Here is an 18,903-nt window from a genome sequence, read left to right on the forward strand (position 1 = left end):
GAGCTGGTTCCCGGTGACATGGATGTGTCTGCAGTGGGTGGGATCAGACCGTTTCCATGTATCCACAATGAATGTCCCACTCTTTTATTTGGGAAGAGTAAAATTGAGAAAGAATAATTGTCACTCCAGTAGCGGCAATCTGAAGCTTTCACTCGCTGAGCCATTGGTTTAGGATATCTTACAGAGGATATATCCTCTTGTCACGGCTCTGTGGCGCAATTGGTCAGCGCGTTCGGCTGTTAACTGAAAGGTTGGCGGTTCGAGACCACCCAGTGACAAAGCTGTCAATGTTTTCTCCCGGTCATTACTCATTAACGCTCTGGTTTGTTTCGGGCCTCTGAAACCACAAGAAAATCCTCCCACCCCCACCCCCAAGTTGCAAACTCGGCTCCCACATCAAGCTTTGTTTATTGACATTCATTTCTGATATAACAAAGAAAATCAACGATCATGTACCCCCATCTGAATTAATACAGATCAATGAGGCTATTGGATTGAAACAAACCCATCAATTAGTCGCCCCACGGTAACTGAGACAGGAAAAAATGACAATATTCCAGCCCCGCACTCTCCAATCACCCGCTGCCAGCGGAAACATCTTATTTTGCTGAATGTTATCTTCAGAAATGCTGAACAGCGAATCTAATGTGGCTGCAAGATCCTGCATTCAGTTCACATTAAACAGCAAAAAGGAATGGGAGCGATGTAATTTTTCCACACAGTTGGGTGACAATGTTTTTCACGAGCATCGAATGGAGTAACTTGCACACGCGAAATGAGCGCGGAAACCACAACTGTACAGAACCATTTCCCTGCCTGGATCCCAATGGAGCTGTCTGGAATGTTAAACGGTGACGTCATGCTGCAGCACTTTGGGTCTTTCTTTTGAAGAAATGGAATTCGGCTGTTCTCATTAGGAATGCTGGAGACAGACTGATCAACAATATCATCATCAAATGGCACAGCGCAGTAAGAGGACCTTCCGCACATTTTATTTATACCAGCTTTTTACAAAGATCTTGCCAATTAATACCAAATTCCTTCTCTCTTTCCATGGATCAGAATTTTCTCCCTTTCAACCATTGCCAAATTCCCCTTTGTAGAAGGAGTTTCTGCAGAATCCATGCAGTTTGCCTTAATGAATATTTCCCTTACCCAATGAAATGAAGAGTTGGACTAGGGTTCCTTCTTCAGTTTTCGATACAAACATAAGTTATTTATGCAATTCATTTCATGGTGAACTTACAAAAGATGTTTATTCTGATCAGACATGTCCTCAGTATTTCCTCAGTCATGATGACCATGAAACTATCACTGATTACCCTACAAAACTCATGTGGTTCAGCAGTCCTTTAGAGAATTAAATTGGTCGTCCTTACCTGGTCTGACTTGCACGTGACTGCAGACCCATAGTGATGTGGTTGATTCTCAACTACCCTCTGAAATGCTTTAACAAGTTACACAGTTGAAGGGCAATTCGGGATGGACAACAAATGCTGGCCAGCGATGCTCATGAAAGAATGAAGATTCATGATGAAGAGCGATACAAAGTGATTTTCTACCATCTCTCCCACTCCGTCATGTTCAATCACAGTATCAGTTGCATCTATCTTTAGGATGACGCTAGTCTTTGGATCACACTGGTAGTCATCTTTCAGTCAGTAAGTAACTGTGAATTTGCATTTGTAAACTCATTAATTTCTGTTGTTAACTAAAGAAACTGTTAGTTTTTGTGCCTAGTCAGTTTCATCCCTCTTGATTTTGGTGGGGGTGGGGGGGGGGGGGGCGCTTTTTGAGGCTTGGCGAAGGGTAGATTTAATGTGGCGACAAGATACTATATTCAATTAATATTCAGCAACAAATGTGAATAATGGAACTTTCCCTCACACTTAGATGTGTGAATCTCGATAATGTTTCTACCCATTTCCAGACAGGAGACCTTTTGCGTGTACGTAGTAACCACTGCACTACAGAAACAATGGGCAGAACCACATGGACTGACTTAGAATATCAAACCCTGCAGTCTTACTGCACTTCCGAGCCCTGTTTTGTGGAAGTACAATTCGGCTGAAAAACATAACTATGCGGCAGAGAAATTGACCTGACATTAGAATCATAAAATGACAGAGAACATCAGCAGGTCATTCAACACTTCACACCTGTGTGAACTATCTTATTGCAATTCGTCTGATTTATTGTCTCTTTCTTGTAACCATGCCTTTTGGAGAAAATCAGTCAAAGCCTGGGGAAGTGCCAATGTCACATGGCTGTGAGATAATGTATTCAGCTATTATTTGGCGAAAGACGGGAATTGTGCAACTTCTCACAATTAAATGACTCAATTTTGATAATATTTCCGTCAGTTTTCGAACCGGCGACCTTGCACATGTGAAGTGAATGTGAAACCACTACTTGTTTCTCTAATCATTTATAGGATATGGACATCGCTGGGAGGCCACTACACTACAGAAACAATTCGTGAGAAAAAGCCAAGGGGACTTGTATGGAATGTCAAACTGTGTAGACATGCTGCACTGCAAGATCCTGTTTCACAGGAATAGAATTGGAGTGGGACATTTTGGAATGCTGCAGAGAAATTGATCTAATTGTAAATTGACACAGCTCATTAGGAGGCCATTCGACCCATCGGGTGTGTTCTTTCTGCCACTTAGTTCCAATATCATTTTCTTCCTTCATAACGCTGCAGTTTTATTTTCCATTTCAAATAATTGCCCAATTCCCTTTTGAAAACTCTGATTGAAGAAAACCAATATTGAAAGATGTGCAGGAGCTTCTGCAGTGTCCAAGTTCAGTGTGTGAAAATTAGCAAAGTTTCCCTGACCCAATTACACGGAGAGTTGTGCTGGGGATTCATATATGGTCTTCGAGATAAAAAGAAATAATTAGAATAAAGAGTACTCCCCATTCCATATCTACAATCTAATTCCTCTTGCTGTACAACCTGTTTCAGAGGGTGTTATGGAAAAGAGGCTTACTGCAGCTACACGAAGCCCTGGTGAGATCACACCTGGGGGACTGTGTGTAGTTCTGGGAACGGCACCTTTTCAAGTATCAATATTGTTTTGCAGCATGGTCCCACCCATCGCCCACTTTTCCACGGAACTTGGTTTCATCAGCTAAACCACAGGCTCTAGCGAGAGTTGAACGCGCAACCCCAGGTTTACGAGATCAGTGCTCTAACCACGGAGATATAGAGCCAACTGCCAAGTACATTGCACGGAAAGTCGACCATATTCAGTGGACGAGGACCAGGATAACATTTCAGGTAGATGACATTTGATAGACCTGGAAATGTCTGAGAGGGAAAACAGGGAATTAAAAGATGCGACATGAAAGCGGCAGAATTTGATGTGTGTCAATTACTTTCAGTGATGAATTTCTGCCGCGTGTCGCCTTGTCAGTTTCACAGGGATGAGGTTGGCGGCACCTGGTTAAAATGAGGAATAATGAGAACTGCAGTCAGCAGGATTCAAACCGACAGGGGGAGACACCAGTGGATTTCAAATCCATCACCTTAAACATTGAGTTATGACCAACAGCTGCTCCGAGCTCAAAGGTGTTCTTATCAAATCAGAGATGGCGAAAAAGTCACTCGGCCCATCGCGCCTGTGCTGGCTCTTTGGAAGAACAACTCACCCAATTCCACACACCCGACTTTCCCCCGCAGACATTTATATTTGTATTGCCTCTCCCCGTTCTTCCTGTCAAAATAAAGGATCACAAACCCCCTGCATTAAACTAGAACCCCCTCTTGTTAACCTAAAGGAAATTCCTAAAGTGCCTGAAAGGGGGAATGTGACTGAAACTGTGGCAGCGCTGGGATTCGGACTAACTCCTATATTCACAAAAAAACAAGTATCTGTTGGAACTCGCTGGGTGACAGCAGCCGTGTCAATTTTTGTTATTTGTTTTATTTTGTTTGCCACTGAAGGACCCAGTGACAGCCCGGGACTGTGTGACAATGAATGATGTTTCAGCTAACAGCAATCGCTGTTGTCATTGGCTGAGGAGGTCGTTTGTGTTCGATATAAACGTGTCATTTTGGGGGAGAAACGGGTCTCTGGTGAGCGAGGACTGGAATGAGAATAAAAGGCACAGGTAGCACAGATCAGCCGGTTGTGAGGTTTGCAAACATTTCTCTGGTGCAGTGGTGATTAGGAATTGGCACTTTCGCTGCTGCGGTTCTATATATACTTTTTGACATAAACATAATTGATTTATGCAATTGATTTCATAGCGAATTTAAAACAACACATTTTTTCTTCTCAAGTTACCCTCGTTATTTCTGGGCTGATATCTACAATCTGATTCAATGTGCTCTACAAACGGGAGAGCTGGATTCAGGTTCCAGTCTCTGGCGGAGTGGGTCTGGATCCCGCGGCTGCCAAAGTTTCAGATGCTTCCCCCTTTCGGGCACTTTAGGAATTCTGTTTGGGTGGACAAGAGGCAACTCCAGTTTAATGCCGGGCGGGAGAGCGTGAGGGTGGGTGGGTGGCGGGGGAGGGGGTGGTGGTGTGTGCGGGGAGATCGTGCGGATTGCGGTCCTTGATTTTGTTTGGAAGAACGGGGGGAGGCAATACAAATACAAATTGCTGTGGGGGAAAGGCGGGTGTGTGGAATTGGTTGAGTTGCTCTTCCAGAGAGCCAGCACAGGCACAATGGGCCGAGTGACTTATTTTGTCACCATCTCTGATTTGATATGAGCTCGCTTGGACTATGTGTTGTTAGTCGTGAACAAGTGTTCGAAGCGACGGTTTCAAGATCTATTGGGCCTTCCCAATGTAGGTTGCAATCCTGCTGACTGTGGTTCTTATTATTCCCGATTTTAACCAGGTACCAACAGGATTAATTATCGGGTAAATAGAATGAAACAAAAACACCCGCGCTTTCTTATTTAAATTAATCTGTATGGATTCACGAAATCTGCAGTCAGAAATGGAACAAACTGAGCCAGTTGGTGACATCCTTTCTTTCTGGGTGTTTGTCTCTCCTCAGGCCTCTGTCACTCTCGGTGTATATGTCTGTGTGTGTTCCTCTGTCTGTATCAATGTGGTTCCGTTCCCCATTTTTCACAATCCATACTTCATTCATTAGTTGTGTGGCTTCATATTAAAATCGTAGAGAGAAAATAAAAATAAATTTAAAAGATTGAAGAGGAATTTTTTTCTGTATTTTCTTTGAGTGGAAACTGTTCAGCTACTAAGTGTCTATGTTAAAAAGTGGAAGGTGATTGAAATTTTCACCGAGCAACATTTAAACAGACATTCACCGGGTCCTTATGGTCGAGTGTTTAAGGAAATGGACGCTGGGGAGAGATAATTTGTAAATACAAATAGCCCAAACTCATATCCCTCGGACATTAGGAACTCTATTTCTTTTCGAAGCTGTTCCACGTGTGATATTTGCAGCTCTGATGTGAAACTTCAACTCTCACTCCACTGATTCGGGCGGAGCTGTTGTGTGTTTCGGTTTTCAATCAATAAGTGAATCAGGCCTGTTTTCACAGTTTGTACCAGATCAATAAATCTTCATTCTCTGACCAGGAAACGACGCTGGACCGCGGCAGCACAAGGGCCGAATCCTCACCTCTAAATCACGAGGACAGCTGTCTATAACTCTTGGAACGTGCTTTATCTGCGCCACATTTGCCATTTCTTCAGACAATTTCACCAGAGCCAACTTTTTCCTGCGGAATTTTCTGTTTAACTAGAACTCAAACGACATCTTCAGCTCATGACACCCATTTTTTTTAAGGGGTGAGTACAGTGGAGGATTGGCACCAATAAACTGTCCTTCAACTGGTCTGATTCCAAATCCCGTGCCAGAAATAACAAGAAAACCCCCTGACATTGATCAGTGTCTTCACTTCAAAAGCGTTGGATAGAATGTAAGAAAGCACATTCCCCTATAGTGTGCAATAAAATGTCGGAATGATAGTGAAAAAAGCAACCGTGATGCTGGAAAAGATAAAATTATAGACAGTTACAGCAAAGAAAGAGGCCATTCGGCCTGGAGCGCTGCTTTCAAAGGGCAGTTGTGATTGATTAGCCAGGAGTGATATTTGTGTCAGTGTAAACAGTCGGCAGTGAAATCTCCCACATTTCCACAGCAGACATTCATCACAGAAAGCAACTGACACACATCAAGTTCTGGCGCTTTCATGTCGCATCTTTAAACTCCCTGTTCTCCCTCTCAGACATCTCCAGGCCGATCAAATATCATCCACGTGGAACGTTATCCTGTTCTCCTTTCCATTTATTATGGGGACTTAATGTACAAGGTGGTAGTGTTCCCATCTATCTGCTGCCATTGACCTTCTAAATGGTAGTGGTCGTGGGTTTGGAAGGTGCAGTCGAAGGAGCCTTGATGAGTTTCTGCAGTGCATCTTGTAGATGGTACACACTGCTGCTACTGTGCGTCGGTGGTGGAGGGAGTGAATGGTGAAGTGGGCTACTTTGTGCTGGATGGTGTCGAGCTGGAGCCAACAGTGTGTTGCTGAAGCTGCGCTTATCCAAGCAAGTGGAGACTCCTGAATTGAGCCTTGTAGGTGCTGGGCGAGTTTGGGGATTCAATAGGTGAATTACTCTCCGCAGCATTCTCCGTGCCCGTCTTACCAAAGAAATAGTTGGTAGGACATGAATTTCTAAACAAGAGCACACAACAGAATATACTACCAATGAATATTTACGGTATTAGGCGATCTTTAGTTACAGTTTGAATAAGAGAGAATAAAAACAAACGGAAACATTCTGGTGAAGATAAATCTTATCTTTGTGGAATGATGCAGCGTGATTTCTTTTCACACACACACAAAACAGGCGATGTCTCATCTGTAATACTGTTGGCTGTAATGAAAATGAATATCAGGAGCTGCGCAGAACAAAGGGTCAATGGGAAACTTCTAGTTCTCGGCAAAAGTCAGAGGCCCATTTCGAGCTCGACGTCCACCTTATAGAGACATAGGCTAGTGCAGTAACAACAGAGGCAGAGCCTGGCGTGGTAATTAATGAGACAGGGCCTAGAGCAATTTAAGCAGAGACATTACTAGTGCAGTAATAATCGAAACAGCATCTAATGTTACTTAAGCAAAGACGGGAATTAACTGAGACAGGGTTCAGTTTGATAAACACGTGGCAGGTTCTACTGGAGTAATAGCTGAGACAGAGTCTCGTGAAATGCAAATAAAAACAGGTTCTAGTTTTCTATGACCAGCGACAAGCTCTAGTGCAGTGTCAACTGGGGCATGGCTTATTGTAACTTTAGCCGAGACCTGCTTCAGTGCAGTCATGACTGAGATCGTGCCAAGTGTAAGTCCAGTACATAAACAACTGTCGTTGAGCCAATTACAGAAACAACTGAGAGATGAACTTCTCTTATATGATCAGAGACACGTCCTAGTGTGATAGAAACAGAAACAGCGTCTAATTTAATATTAACAGAGACAGTGCCAAATGCAGTAATAATTGAGAGAGCGCCTGCTTCATGTGATGTGAGCAATCACGGTTTCACTGCCATCCACTGGTCAAGCTTCGCTATTGCAGGTGTTGAGAAAATGTCGATTCCATTTAGTGTTTCTGAGATCAATGGTTAAAATCAGAAATAATGGAAAACGTAGTCGGCAGGATTTGAACCTGCGCGGGGTACCCCCAATGGATTTCAAATCCATCGCCTTAACCACTCGGCCACGACTACAGACCTGGACAGTGAAATATATATATTTCATATATGAAACCATAGAATAGTTACAGCAGAGAAAGAGGGTCTTCTTCCCGCCCTATCACTGCCACAGCCCAACCTTTTCCCCATAACCCTGCAATTTATACTGTCTCTCTTCGTTCTCCCTCCCAAACTGGGAATGAAAAAGTGAGAATGAGAGAGGAAGAGAAGTGATGGGTTTTTTTTAGATCCCAGGGAAAAGTGACTCCAGGAACAGTTCATTGTGACAGTTCACAAAGCAACAAGAAAACCACATTCCCAGAGGAGGGCCAGGAGTGGGAGCGTGTTTAGTTCAAACACAGAAGACTTGTTCAGCCAATAACAGCATCGAGTGTGTTAGACTTGAACATGAAGTGAACAGTGAGGTGAAATAGTGTAATAGCTTCTTCACCCAGAGAGTGATGGGAATGTGGAACCCGATGCCACAGGGAGTGGTTGAAGTGAATTGTACAGATACACTTAAGTGGAAACTAGGCAAGAATTTAAGGGAGAAGGGAATAGATAGTTACAATTGTAGATTTAAATGAAGGAAAATTGGAAGAGGATGAAGTGGAGCATAAACCCAGGAGCGGACTGGTTGGACCAAATTCCCATTTCTGTTTCCTCCATCCTGTGAGAATAATACCAGATTCTGCCGCCTTTCCCCATGATTGAAACAGCTTATCCCTGACACTGTTCATGTGAATACTGCCCATAACCTCTCCAAAGACTTGACATCTTTCCCAAAGTGTGAACACAATATTTCAGCTGAGGTTCAATAAATGGTTTACAAAGATTCAGCATCATCAGTTTGCTTTTGAACTCCAAGCCTCCATTATTGAAGCAAAGGACCACATGAGCTATTTTTAAAGAAAGCAGAGAGATCAACTTGTCCTGCTACCTTCGAATATTTGTGTACATAAAGCCCCACGTCACTCTATCCCTCTACTCAGTTCTCCACCAAACAACCTTTCACAGCCTGTGTGTGTTTTTTCCTTCACCTCCTCGTTCCGAACACTGTCCACAAGCCTTGCAGAATGGCTCGTCCACTCCAATTTTGCCATTTCCTCGCTTCAGACCCGCTTCACCAGGGATAACTTTGTCCTACAAAATGGCGCGTTTACTTGGAACAGGAAGGGCTTGTTCAATGGCAATTGTTCAGCCAATGAGGACAACCGATTCTGGGAGCTGGAACACGAAATCGACATTGAGGCGAAATAGTCCCACAAGCTGCTCCTGTGTAAATTTCAATTTCCAAAACCCACTAACCTCATCACTGCGGCTCCATTGAAACTGACAAGGGAACACGCGGGAGACATTCATCACTGAAAGTAACTGACACACATCAAATTCAAAACACTGTCATGTCGCATCTGTTTCTGCTTCTGTCACTGCCTCGCCTCCAGCTCCCTCTGCCCATTCAGCTCCCAGGTCAATTAGCTGCTTGATGCAGACACAGTCAATTCATGAACCGAAGCTTTCCCTGGAAATCAGGGACAGGGAATGGAAGTCCCAAAGCTTCCGGGAGGGAGGGTTTGCAGATGACAGAGTAAAGATAAAACAGAACCTCTCTTCGTGGTTCTCCCACATGCTGATTACATGAAAAGGACACAAGAGCAATCCACTGTCTGTTTGCTCAGTGAAAATTTCTATCATCCTCCGCTGTGTAACATTCGGGCACTGAGTCAACAAGCAGTCTGCACTCAAAAATAAACACAGGAAGTGGCAATCATATCTGGCAACATTTAAACCTGTTGTTATTCTCTGTACCATTTACCACGAAGATACATTACAAAAGTGAACAAATTTTGCGATGATAAAAATGTGTTCACCGCCTCGGTGAACTGAAGCACACTGACACACTCAGAGGAAGACACACAGGTATATACACCGAGAATGACAGAGGCCTAAAGAGAGACAGACACCCATGTCACCAAAAGTTTTCTTCCATTTCTGGCGATTTGATGAATGCTTTCAGATGAACGGAGATGAAAGAGCGCGCAAGTGAAGCGGAAAAAAATACGGGAGTATTTGGAAGCTTCTGATTTCATTTCACCAGCAATTAACTGTCGAGACAGAGAAAAGGACAAATGGGGCAGCAGCGCAGTTGGCAGGAGTCGAACCTGCGGGGGGAAACCCCAAAGGATTGTAAATCCATCGCCTTAACCACTCGGCCACGACTACTACAGAAGCGTGAAAGTTGTTGAGCTAAAATTGCAGAACGGTTACAGTGGAAAAAGCTGGCACTTGGCCCCACCCACTTCCGGTCACCCTGCAATTTTTATTGCCTCTCCTCGTTCTTCCTACCCAAATAAAGCACCGCAGGCGTCAGCTGCCCCGAGCGGATCCCAATGTATTTTCGAAGAAGACAAACTAATTGAAATTTCGATCGCAGTGGGATTTGAACCCGCGGTTCATATGACACTAAAACCCACGTTTCATGAAATACTACAACCCAATTTCGAGGCGTTGAGCCGCTCGGCCACACACCTACAGAGGGGACAGAAGAACCATAACACCGACTGAGCAAGCCGAAGCATCGTAACTATTGCCTTGAGTGGTATCAGCGCTGAATTAGACCATAACAAATAGGAGTAGGAATAGAACCATTTTTCCCCTGGAGACCCTCATAATATCACAGAATGACAGCTAATGACACCACAGATAGAGGCCATTCGGTCCGGGTCGTTGGAACATAGGATTTAGCAGCAGGAGGAGGCCATTCGGCCCTTTGCGACTGCTCCACCATTCAATAAGCTCATGGCTGATCAGGTTGTGGTCTCAACTCCACCTTTTTGTTTGCTGCAAACCCCCATAACCCCTTCTCGATCAAAAAGCTGTCTAATTTTGCCTTGAATAAATTCAATGACCCAGCCTCCACTGCTTTCTGGGGAAAATAATTCCACAGACTAACCACCCTCAGAGGGAGAAAAAATCTCCTCATCTCCGTCTGAAAAGGGAGACCTCTTACTCTTCTGGAAGCTAACTCATCTGGTCCCACTCCCCCACCTTTTCCCGGAAACCTGCATTTTCTGTCTAATTCTCTTTTGAAATCCTCGACTGTATCTGCCTCCCCCAAAGTCTCAGGCCGTGCATTCCAGATCCTAACCACTCGCTGTGGAACAGAGAAACCCCTTTAGAATTGTACACTTTATGTGATGTTGCCTCTCCTCATTCTTCCTACCAACATGAAACACTTCACTCTCCCTTACAGTAAATTTCAGGTACGTTTTAAGAGTTTACACGAGGAATTCCTGTGCATTGAGACAGTTCACACAGCGGTAAGAAATAAGGTTTTCCCTGACTGGGAATTGAACCCAGGCTGTGGCGGTGAAAGCGCCAAACCTTCTGCACGAAACACTCCGACTTCCAATGAAGCACAGGGAAGCTTTCGCTCAGAAACCAGCGGCTGTGACATTAACAAAGTGGGATGGAAAAAGACTCAGTTTGAGCGGTGACACTGGCGGAGGAATGGGGAGCTGGGGATCACCCATCTCAATCCTCCGTCTTTCATCATGTCCAAGGATGAGGAAATCCAGTTTGGTGGAGAGATTATAGGGACCGGGATTGTTCTCTTTAAAATAAAGACAGTTAAACGGAGATTTCATGGAGCTGCTCAAAATGATGGGGGTGGGGGCGGTGGGGACGGGCGCTCTCCACTGACGGGGGTCAGTAACCAGAGGACTGGGATTTAAGATAATTAAAGATGGACAGACTTGCATTTTTCTAGCGATTTTCCCGACCGGTGGATGTCTCAAAACACTTTCCAGCCAATTAAGTACTTTTTTGAAATAAGAACAGAAAATGTTGGAAAAACTCAGCAGGTTTCTCTCTCCGCAGATGCTGTCAGACCTGCTGAGTTTTTCCTGCATTTTCTGTTTTCCTTTCCAGATTTCCGCAGTTTTGCTTTTATTGAAGTGCAGTCATTGTTGTAATGCAGGAAACACGGCAGCCAATCACCGCTCAGGAAACAGTGAAAACCAGGGACGACCATGTGTTTTTTGTTGAGGGATAAACACTGACCAGGCCACGTGGCTGTAACCCACAGATTATGATTATGGCTTTGCCCAGTTTTGAACCAGAGACCGTTTCACGTGTTAGGTAAGCATGAAAATCACTGCACCACAGAAACAGGATACAGCACAAAGGCTCAATGGGCTTCACTAAAATGTTAAACTGTGACGTCATGCAGCACGAATGGTTCTGTTGAAGGATCATGAGGCCTCGAAACGTCAACTGTACTCTTCTACGCCGATGCAGCTTGACCTACTGAGTTTCTCCAGGTATTTCTGTTTCTGTTTTTGTAATACACAACGTGACCGGTTTACAGATAACAGGCTAAAGAGACACCAGGATCTTCCTGATCCCCCCAGGTACTGATTACAGGAATGTGCACAATGCCGATTATCCACAGTCACACTCTTCTTCCAGTCTTGTCTACGTTGTTCAGCTTTGAAATACTTCGTATTTTCGCACTGGATTTCAATGCGAAGAAAGCAGAGCTGTGATAAGCATATATTTTTTCAGCAGATATACTGCAAGAAGGTACATAACAGGCTGATGGTAACAGTGCTCTTTGGTTGCGGTGAGCTCCAGTAAAGGATTGGCACCATTAATATGTCGCTCAATTAGTCTCGTGACAAATCTCGTGCTATTAATGACAAGGAAACTCGCTGAATTTGCTCCATGTTTTGGTTTCAAAAGAGCCGAATGCAAGGTAAGAAAGTAAATCTCGCTAGAGTGGGTTATGAAATGGCAGAATGACTGTGAAAGAAAAACCCGTGCTGTTGGGAAACATAAAATTATAGAAAGTTACAGCATAGAAAGAGGCCATTCGGCCTCGATGAGCAGATGTGCTGCTTTTAAAGAACAGTTGTGGTTGGTTGATCCATCAGGAGTGATATTTTTGTCAATGCAAACAGTAGGCACCAAAATTTGCCCTTCTCCCACCCATATTTTGCTTGGCACCAGCATCCCGACCTGTTCCAAGTGTGTTATTTCCTGCTCTGAGGCGAAAGTTCAACTGATTCTGGTGGAGCTGCTAAATGCTTTCAATCAATAAGTAATTAATACTAATTTTGACAATTCCACAAGCTCAATAAATTTGCATTCTTTGACCAGGAATCGAACCTGGGCCACAGCAGTGAAAGTGCCAAATCCTGACCACTAGACCACAAGGGACACTGGTGAACTTATGTCAGTTTGGTTTATTGACGCTGCTTTTATCCATGTTTCCATTTTGAATAGAATGAATTCTTCAGTCAATGACAACAACGGTTTCTGTGAGCTGGGACATGAAATTGACAGTGAGGTGAAATAGCTCCACAAGCTGCTCATGTACAACTTCCAATTTCCAAAACCCATTAACCTCATCACTGCGGCTCCTGTGAAACTGACAAGAGAACATGCGGCAGACATTCATCACTGAAAGTAACTGAGACACATCCAATTCAAAACACTTTCATGTCGCATCTGTTTCTGCCTCTGTCCCTGACTCACCTCCAGCTCCCTCTGCCCGTCCAGCTACCAGGTCAATTAGTTGCTTGATGCAGACACAGTCAGTTCATGAACCCAAGCCTATCCTGGAAATCAGGGACAGAGAATGTGGGATGCAAGGATTTTAGAAAGAATTAGTTTGCAGATGACATGGTAAAGATAATCTGGGATCTCATCTTCCTGATTCTCCCAGATACTGATGACAGGAATGTGCACAGTGCCGATTATCCACAGTCGCAGACTCCTCCCAGTCTTGTGCACGTAGTTGAGCTTTGAACCCACTCGCAAGAGTGGATTATAAAACGGCAGAATGACTGTGAAAGAAGTGGTGTTGGGAAATATCAAAGTATAGAAAGTTACAAGCAAAGAAAGAGGCCATTCGGCCCTGTGTTCTGCTTTCATAGAATTCCAAAGAAGAGTCACACGGAATTGAAACATTAACTCTATTTCTCTGTCCAGAAATATTGCCAGACATGCTGAATTTTTCCAGCATTTTCTGTTTTAACTTCAGATTTCCCACATCCACAGTATTTTGCTTTTAGCTCTGGGTTTCTAGCCCAGTGACAACGCCAATATGCCACCTCCTGAATGCTCACAAATGAATAAGAAAACATGGGTGTGTTTGGGTGGGTTTTCTCCCATTTAAAATGATAAATTCTCAGGCGGCAGGGTTTGAACCCATCTGTTCATTTTTAACAACAAATCTAAATTATTGAACATTCAATCACACTTAAATGAACAAGTTTGGATCATGATCTTACCCGGCTTCAAACCGCTGCTCTGCCACATGTGAAATGACCGTGACCCCCACTGCCCTGCACAAACCCTGCGCTGTCAAGATCCCAATGGAGCTGTCTGGAATGTTAAACGGTGACGTCATGCAGCAGCACTTTGGGTCTTTGTTTTGAAGAAATGGAATTCGGCTGTTCTCATTAGGAATGCTGGAGACAGACTGATCAACAATGTCATCATCAAATGGCACAGCGCAGTAAGAGGCCCTAAGATGGAAGCAAAATATTGTAGATGCTGGAAATCTGAACTTAAAACAGAAAATGCTGGAAAAACTCAGCAGGTCTGGCAACATCTGTGGAGAGAGAAGCTGAGTTAACATTCCGAGTCCGTATGTCTCTTCTTCAGATTCAGGCCGACTCGAAGCATTAACTCTGCTTCTCTCTCCACAGGTGTTGTCAGACCTGCTGAGCTTTTGGAGCATTTTTTGTTTTTCTTACAATAAGAAGCCCTTCACCCCATCATATCTGTGCCAGCTATTTTTAAAGAGCTAACCAGTTCAACTCAAATTCCTTATCTCTTTACTTAAACCTGAGTTTTCCCCCTTTCAGTCATTGTCCATTTCTCGCTTGAAGAAGGAGTTTCTGCAGAATCCATGCACAGTTTGCCTTTGTTAACAAAGTTTCTTTGACCCAATGACATGAAGAGTTGGAGTAGGATTCCTCATACAGTTTTCGATACAATCATTATTTATTTATGCAATTGATTTCATATCGAATTACAAAAGAACTTTATTTTGATCAAGCAGGTCATTATTATTTCTGAGCTGCTGATTACAATCTAATTCCATTTTCTCTACAAACGGGAGAGCTGGATTCAGGTTCCAGTCTCTGGAGGAGTGAGTCCGAAGCTCACCGCTCCCAAATTTTCAGTTGCTTCCCACTTTCGGGGACATTAGGAATTTGCTTTGGGTGAGCAAGAGACAAGTCCAGTTTAATACGGGGGTGGGGGTTGGGGCGGGTTGTGGTCCTTCATTTTGACAGGGCGAACGAGGAGAGACAATGTAAATAGAATTTTTTTTTGAACAATATACTTTATTCATAAAATATCTGGAAGAACAATGACAATGTAAACAGAAATTGCTGTGGGGGAAAGGCGGGTGTGTGAAATTGGTTTAGTTGCTTTTCTTGAGGCCAACACAGGCACGACGGGCCGAATGACTCACTTTATAGTCATCTCGGATTTAATATGAAAGTGTTTTCTCTAAGTAAGTGCTATTAGTCGTGGACGAGTTTTGAGAGCGATGTTCCTGACATCCGTCGGGGATTCCTCAATGTTGGTTTGCTGACTGCGGTTCTCATGTTTCCCGATTTTAACCAGATGCCAACAGAATAGTTATGGAGTAAATAGAACCAAATAAAAACTCCCGCGCTTTCTTATGCATTCTTATTCATCTGCAAGGATTTGTGAAATCTGCAGACAGAAAGGAACAAAACTGAACCAGTTTGGTGACATCCTTTCTTTCTGGGTGTTTGTCTCTCCTTAGGCCTCTGTCGCTCTCTGTTTATATGTGTGTGTTCCTGTGTGTGTCAATGTGCTTCAGTTCCCCATTTTACCAAACCACACTTTATTCACCTCAGTTGTGTGGCTTCATATTAACATCGTAGAGAGAAAATAAAAACAGGTTTAAAAGGGTCAAGAGGAATTTTTTTTTCTGTATTTCTGAGTGGAGAATGTTCAGCTACTCAGTGTCCACATGCTACAAAGGGGAGGGCGATTGAAATTTTCACTGAGCAACATTTAAACAGACACTGGGACCTTGTGGTCGAGTAGTTAAGAAAACGGACACATCGAGAGAATGAATGTGCAAATACAAATTGTCCAAACTGATACCCCTCGGACATGAGGAACTGTATTTCTTCTCGAAGCTGTTCCACGTGTGACATTTGCAGCTCTGATGTGAAACTTCAACTCTCACTCCACTGATTCGGGCGGAGCTGTTGTGCGTTTCTGTTTTCAATCAATAAGTAAATTAGGCCTGTTTTAACAGTTTGTACCAGATCAATAAACCTTCATTGCCTGGCCGGGAATCGAGTCCAGGCCACGGCAGTGAAAGGGCCGAATCCTTACCTCTAAATCACGAGGAAAGCTGTCTATAACTCTTGCAACGTGCTTTACCTACGCCACATTCGCCATTTTTCAGACACTTTCACCAGAGATAAGTTTCTCCCACAGAATTTTATCATAAATGACACCTTCGGGCAATGACAGCCACTGTTTTTAAGGGGTGAGCTGCAGTGAAGGATTGGCACCAATAAAGTGTCGTTCAACTGGTCTGGTTCCAAACTGGAATTAAAGAAAAACTTTGAAATTGCTCAGTGCCTTGACTTCAAAAGAGGGAATGTAAAAAAGTACATTCCCCATTGTGTGTAATAAAATGTCGCAATGGCTGGGAAATGGTGCTGGGAAACATAAAATTAGTTACAGCAAAGAAAGAACGTTGTCCTATTCCTCTTCCACTAGGATACTTGCTATGATGCTGAACTGACAGCTGGCTCCATAGCTCAGTGGTTAGAGTACTGGTCTTGTAAACCAGGGGTCGTGAGTTCAATTCTCACTGGGGCCTACAATTTAAATTTATGAATTTTGATAGCAAGGTCATCTTAAAAAGATAACGGAAGTCATGTGAATGGGCAACAAGATGGCAGATGGAATATAATGTAGGCAGCTGCGAATATGTTCACTTGATTGTAAAAATTAGAACAACAGAATGTTTTTGAAAGGTGAGAAATGTATAAGTTCAGAGAGACCTGGTTGTGCTCGTACAAGGACCGTAGAAAGTTTGCATGCAGGGGCAGCAAGAAATTAGGAATGTCAATGGCATGTTGGCCTTTATTACAAGGGGATTGGAGAGCAAGAATAAAGAAGTCTTGTAACAGGGTTTTGGTGAGGCTGCATCTAGAATCCCGTGTGCTGTTTTCATCTGCATATTTATAAAAAGAAGTACTGGCAGCGGAGAAGGTGCAGGGAAGGTTCACTAAATTGGTGTCTGGAACGAGGTGGCTGTCCTATGATGAGAGGCTGAATAAATTGGGCTTTTATTCTCTGGAGTTTAGAAGAATGAAAGACAATCTAATTGAAACCTGTAAAATTCTGAGGGGGCTTGATAGGGTGGACACAGAGAGATTGTTTCCCCTGGTCGGGGAATATAAAACACTGGGGCACTGACTCAGGTTAAAGGGCCAATAATTTAGGGCTGAGATGAGGATAAATTACTTCACCCAAAGGGTTGTGAATCTTTGAATTCTCTACCCAGAGGGTTGTGGATGTTCCATCATTAAATACATTTAAGGCCGGGATGGACAGGCTTTTGGTCTCTCGGGGAATTAAGGGATATGGGGAACGGGCAGGATAATGGAGTTGAAGCCCAAGATCAGCCACGATTGAATTGAATGATAGGACAAGCTCGATGGGCCGTTTGATCTACTCCTGCTCCTATTTCTTGTGTTCATGTGTATGATAAAGACAATAATTCATGTTATAATAAAAACAGAAAGTGCTGGAAGTTCTCAGTAGGTCTGACAGCAAATATGAAGGGAGAAACAGGGTTAAGGTTTGATTGTTTCTCAAACCATAAATTGGCTGCTAGTTATAACATTTTGCACAACATCGAGACAAGGAATGGAACTCAGGCAGTGAAAGCCCAGAATCTGAACCATGCGGGTGTTTCTGCAGCATACTTTTTGAACGAAATTAGCTTCCAACTGAAGGTTCAATGGTTTAAGACCACCTAGGGTCAAGTAGACTCCCTCTCTCCCCGCTTCTACTTATATTATCGGCATAGTTCTGCTTTGTGTCCTTTGGCTACAAGGAAATATTGTCCAAACTTTGCCAGTTCTGCTGTTATTCAGTAAGTTCCCACACAAATAGATTTGTGAATATTCATTTAAAATAAATTGAGAAAATGGAACACAAATGTACATAACATCCAACCTATTAGAAAGATTGGGCAAAAAGCTATGAATAGAAATTGATTCTCTGATTGCATTTACCGAACTGGAACCCACCATCACACCGAGTGAATCCACTGTCTGTTTAAAAGTTGCTCAGTGAACATTTCAATCTTCCTCCGCTGTGAAACGTATGGGCACTGCATCAATAAGCAGTCTCCACTTAAATAAACACAGAAAGGTTCAATCTCCTCCTTGAACTTATACACCTGTTGTTATTCTCTGTACCATTTACCGTGAAGATATATAATGAAATTGAATGAAGTTTGCAATGGTAAAAAGGTGCTCACCCCTCAGTAACTGAACCACACTGACACACACAGACATATATACCGAGAGTGACAGCGGGCAAGGGTTTGTCTCTAAGGAGAGGCAAACTCTCAGAAAACAAAGATGCCACTAATTAGCTCAGCTTTGTTCCAATACTGACTGCAGATTCTGTGAATGCTTATGGATAAACAGGAAAGAAGGAACACAGAAGTGAAGCAGGAAAAACAGACGGGAGTGTCTGGAAGGTTCTGACTCCATTTAGCCAATAATTAATTCTGGAGGTTCCAAAAGGAAGGAACACTGAGCAGCGCAATCAGCAGGATGTGAACCTGCGTGTGCAGATCCCAGTGGAGTTCCAATCCATCGCCTTAATCACTCAGCCATGACTGGAGATCTCACACTAGTATAAATGTTGTTCATGTAAAATCGTGGAAATGTTACAGCAGAAACTGAGAGCATTCAGCCCCAACTATTCCCACTCACCTTGCAATTCCTACAGCCTCCCTTGTTCTCCCTACCAAGACAAACCACTTCATATGTCAATGCCCCGAGTTTATCATAAGGGATTTGATGAAACGTCTTAAAGGACGAATCAACAGAAACTTTGACAGTGATGAGATTCAAATCCATGACTCGATAGAGACTGCAGCCTAAGTCCAGCCTTGGACTAGTTGCACACGCT

General features: G+C 43.4%; 1 protein-coding gene and 3 non-coding genes across 4 annotated transcripts in view; 2 read left to right on the plus strand and 2 right to left on the minus strand.

Moving 5' to 3' along the window:
• The window catches only part of LOC144698497 (uncharacterized), a 757,701-nt gene that overhangs the window by 64,937 nt on the left and 673,861 nt on the right, over positions 1-18,903 (plus strand). The window lies entirely within an intron of this gene.
• On the minus strand, positions 7,632-7,713 carry trnas-uga (transfer RNA serine (anticodon UGA)). The gene has a single exon. It is a non-coding gene; the product is annotated as a tRNA-Ser (tRNA).
• On the minus strand, positions 9,819-9,900 carry trnav-uac (transfer RNA valine (anticodon UAC)). The gene has a single exon. It is a non-coding gene; the product is annotated as a tRNA-Val (tRNA).
• On the plus strand, positions 16,495-16,567 carry trnat-ugu (transfer RNA threonine (anticodon UGU)). The gene has a single exon. It is a non-coding gene; the product is annotated as a tRNA-Thr (tRNA).

This window comes from Cetorhinus maximus, chromosome 23 (assembly GCF_964194155.1).
Source record: "Cetorhinus maximus chromosome 23, sCetMax3.hap1.1, whole genome shotgun sequence".
In the NCBI taxonomy this organism is placed as follows: Eukaryota; Metazoa; Chordata; class Chondrichthyes; order Lamniformes; family Cetorhinidae; genus Cetorhinus; species Cetorhinus maximus.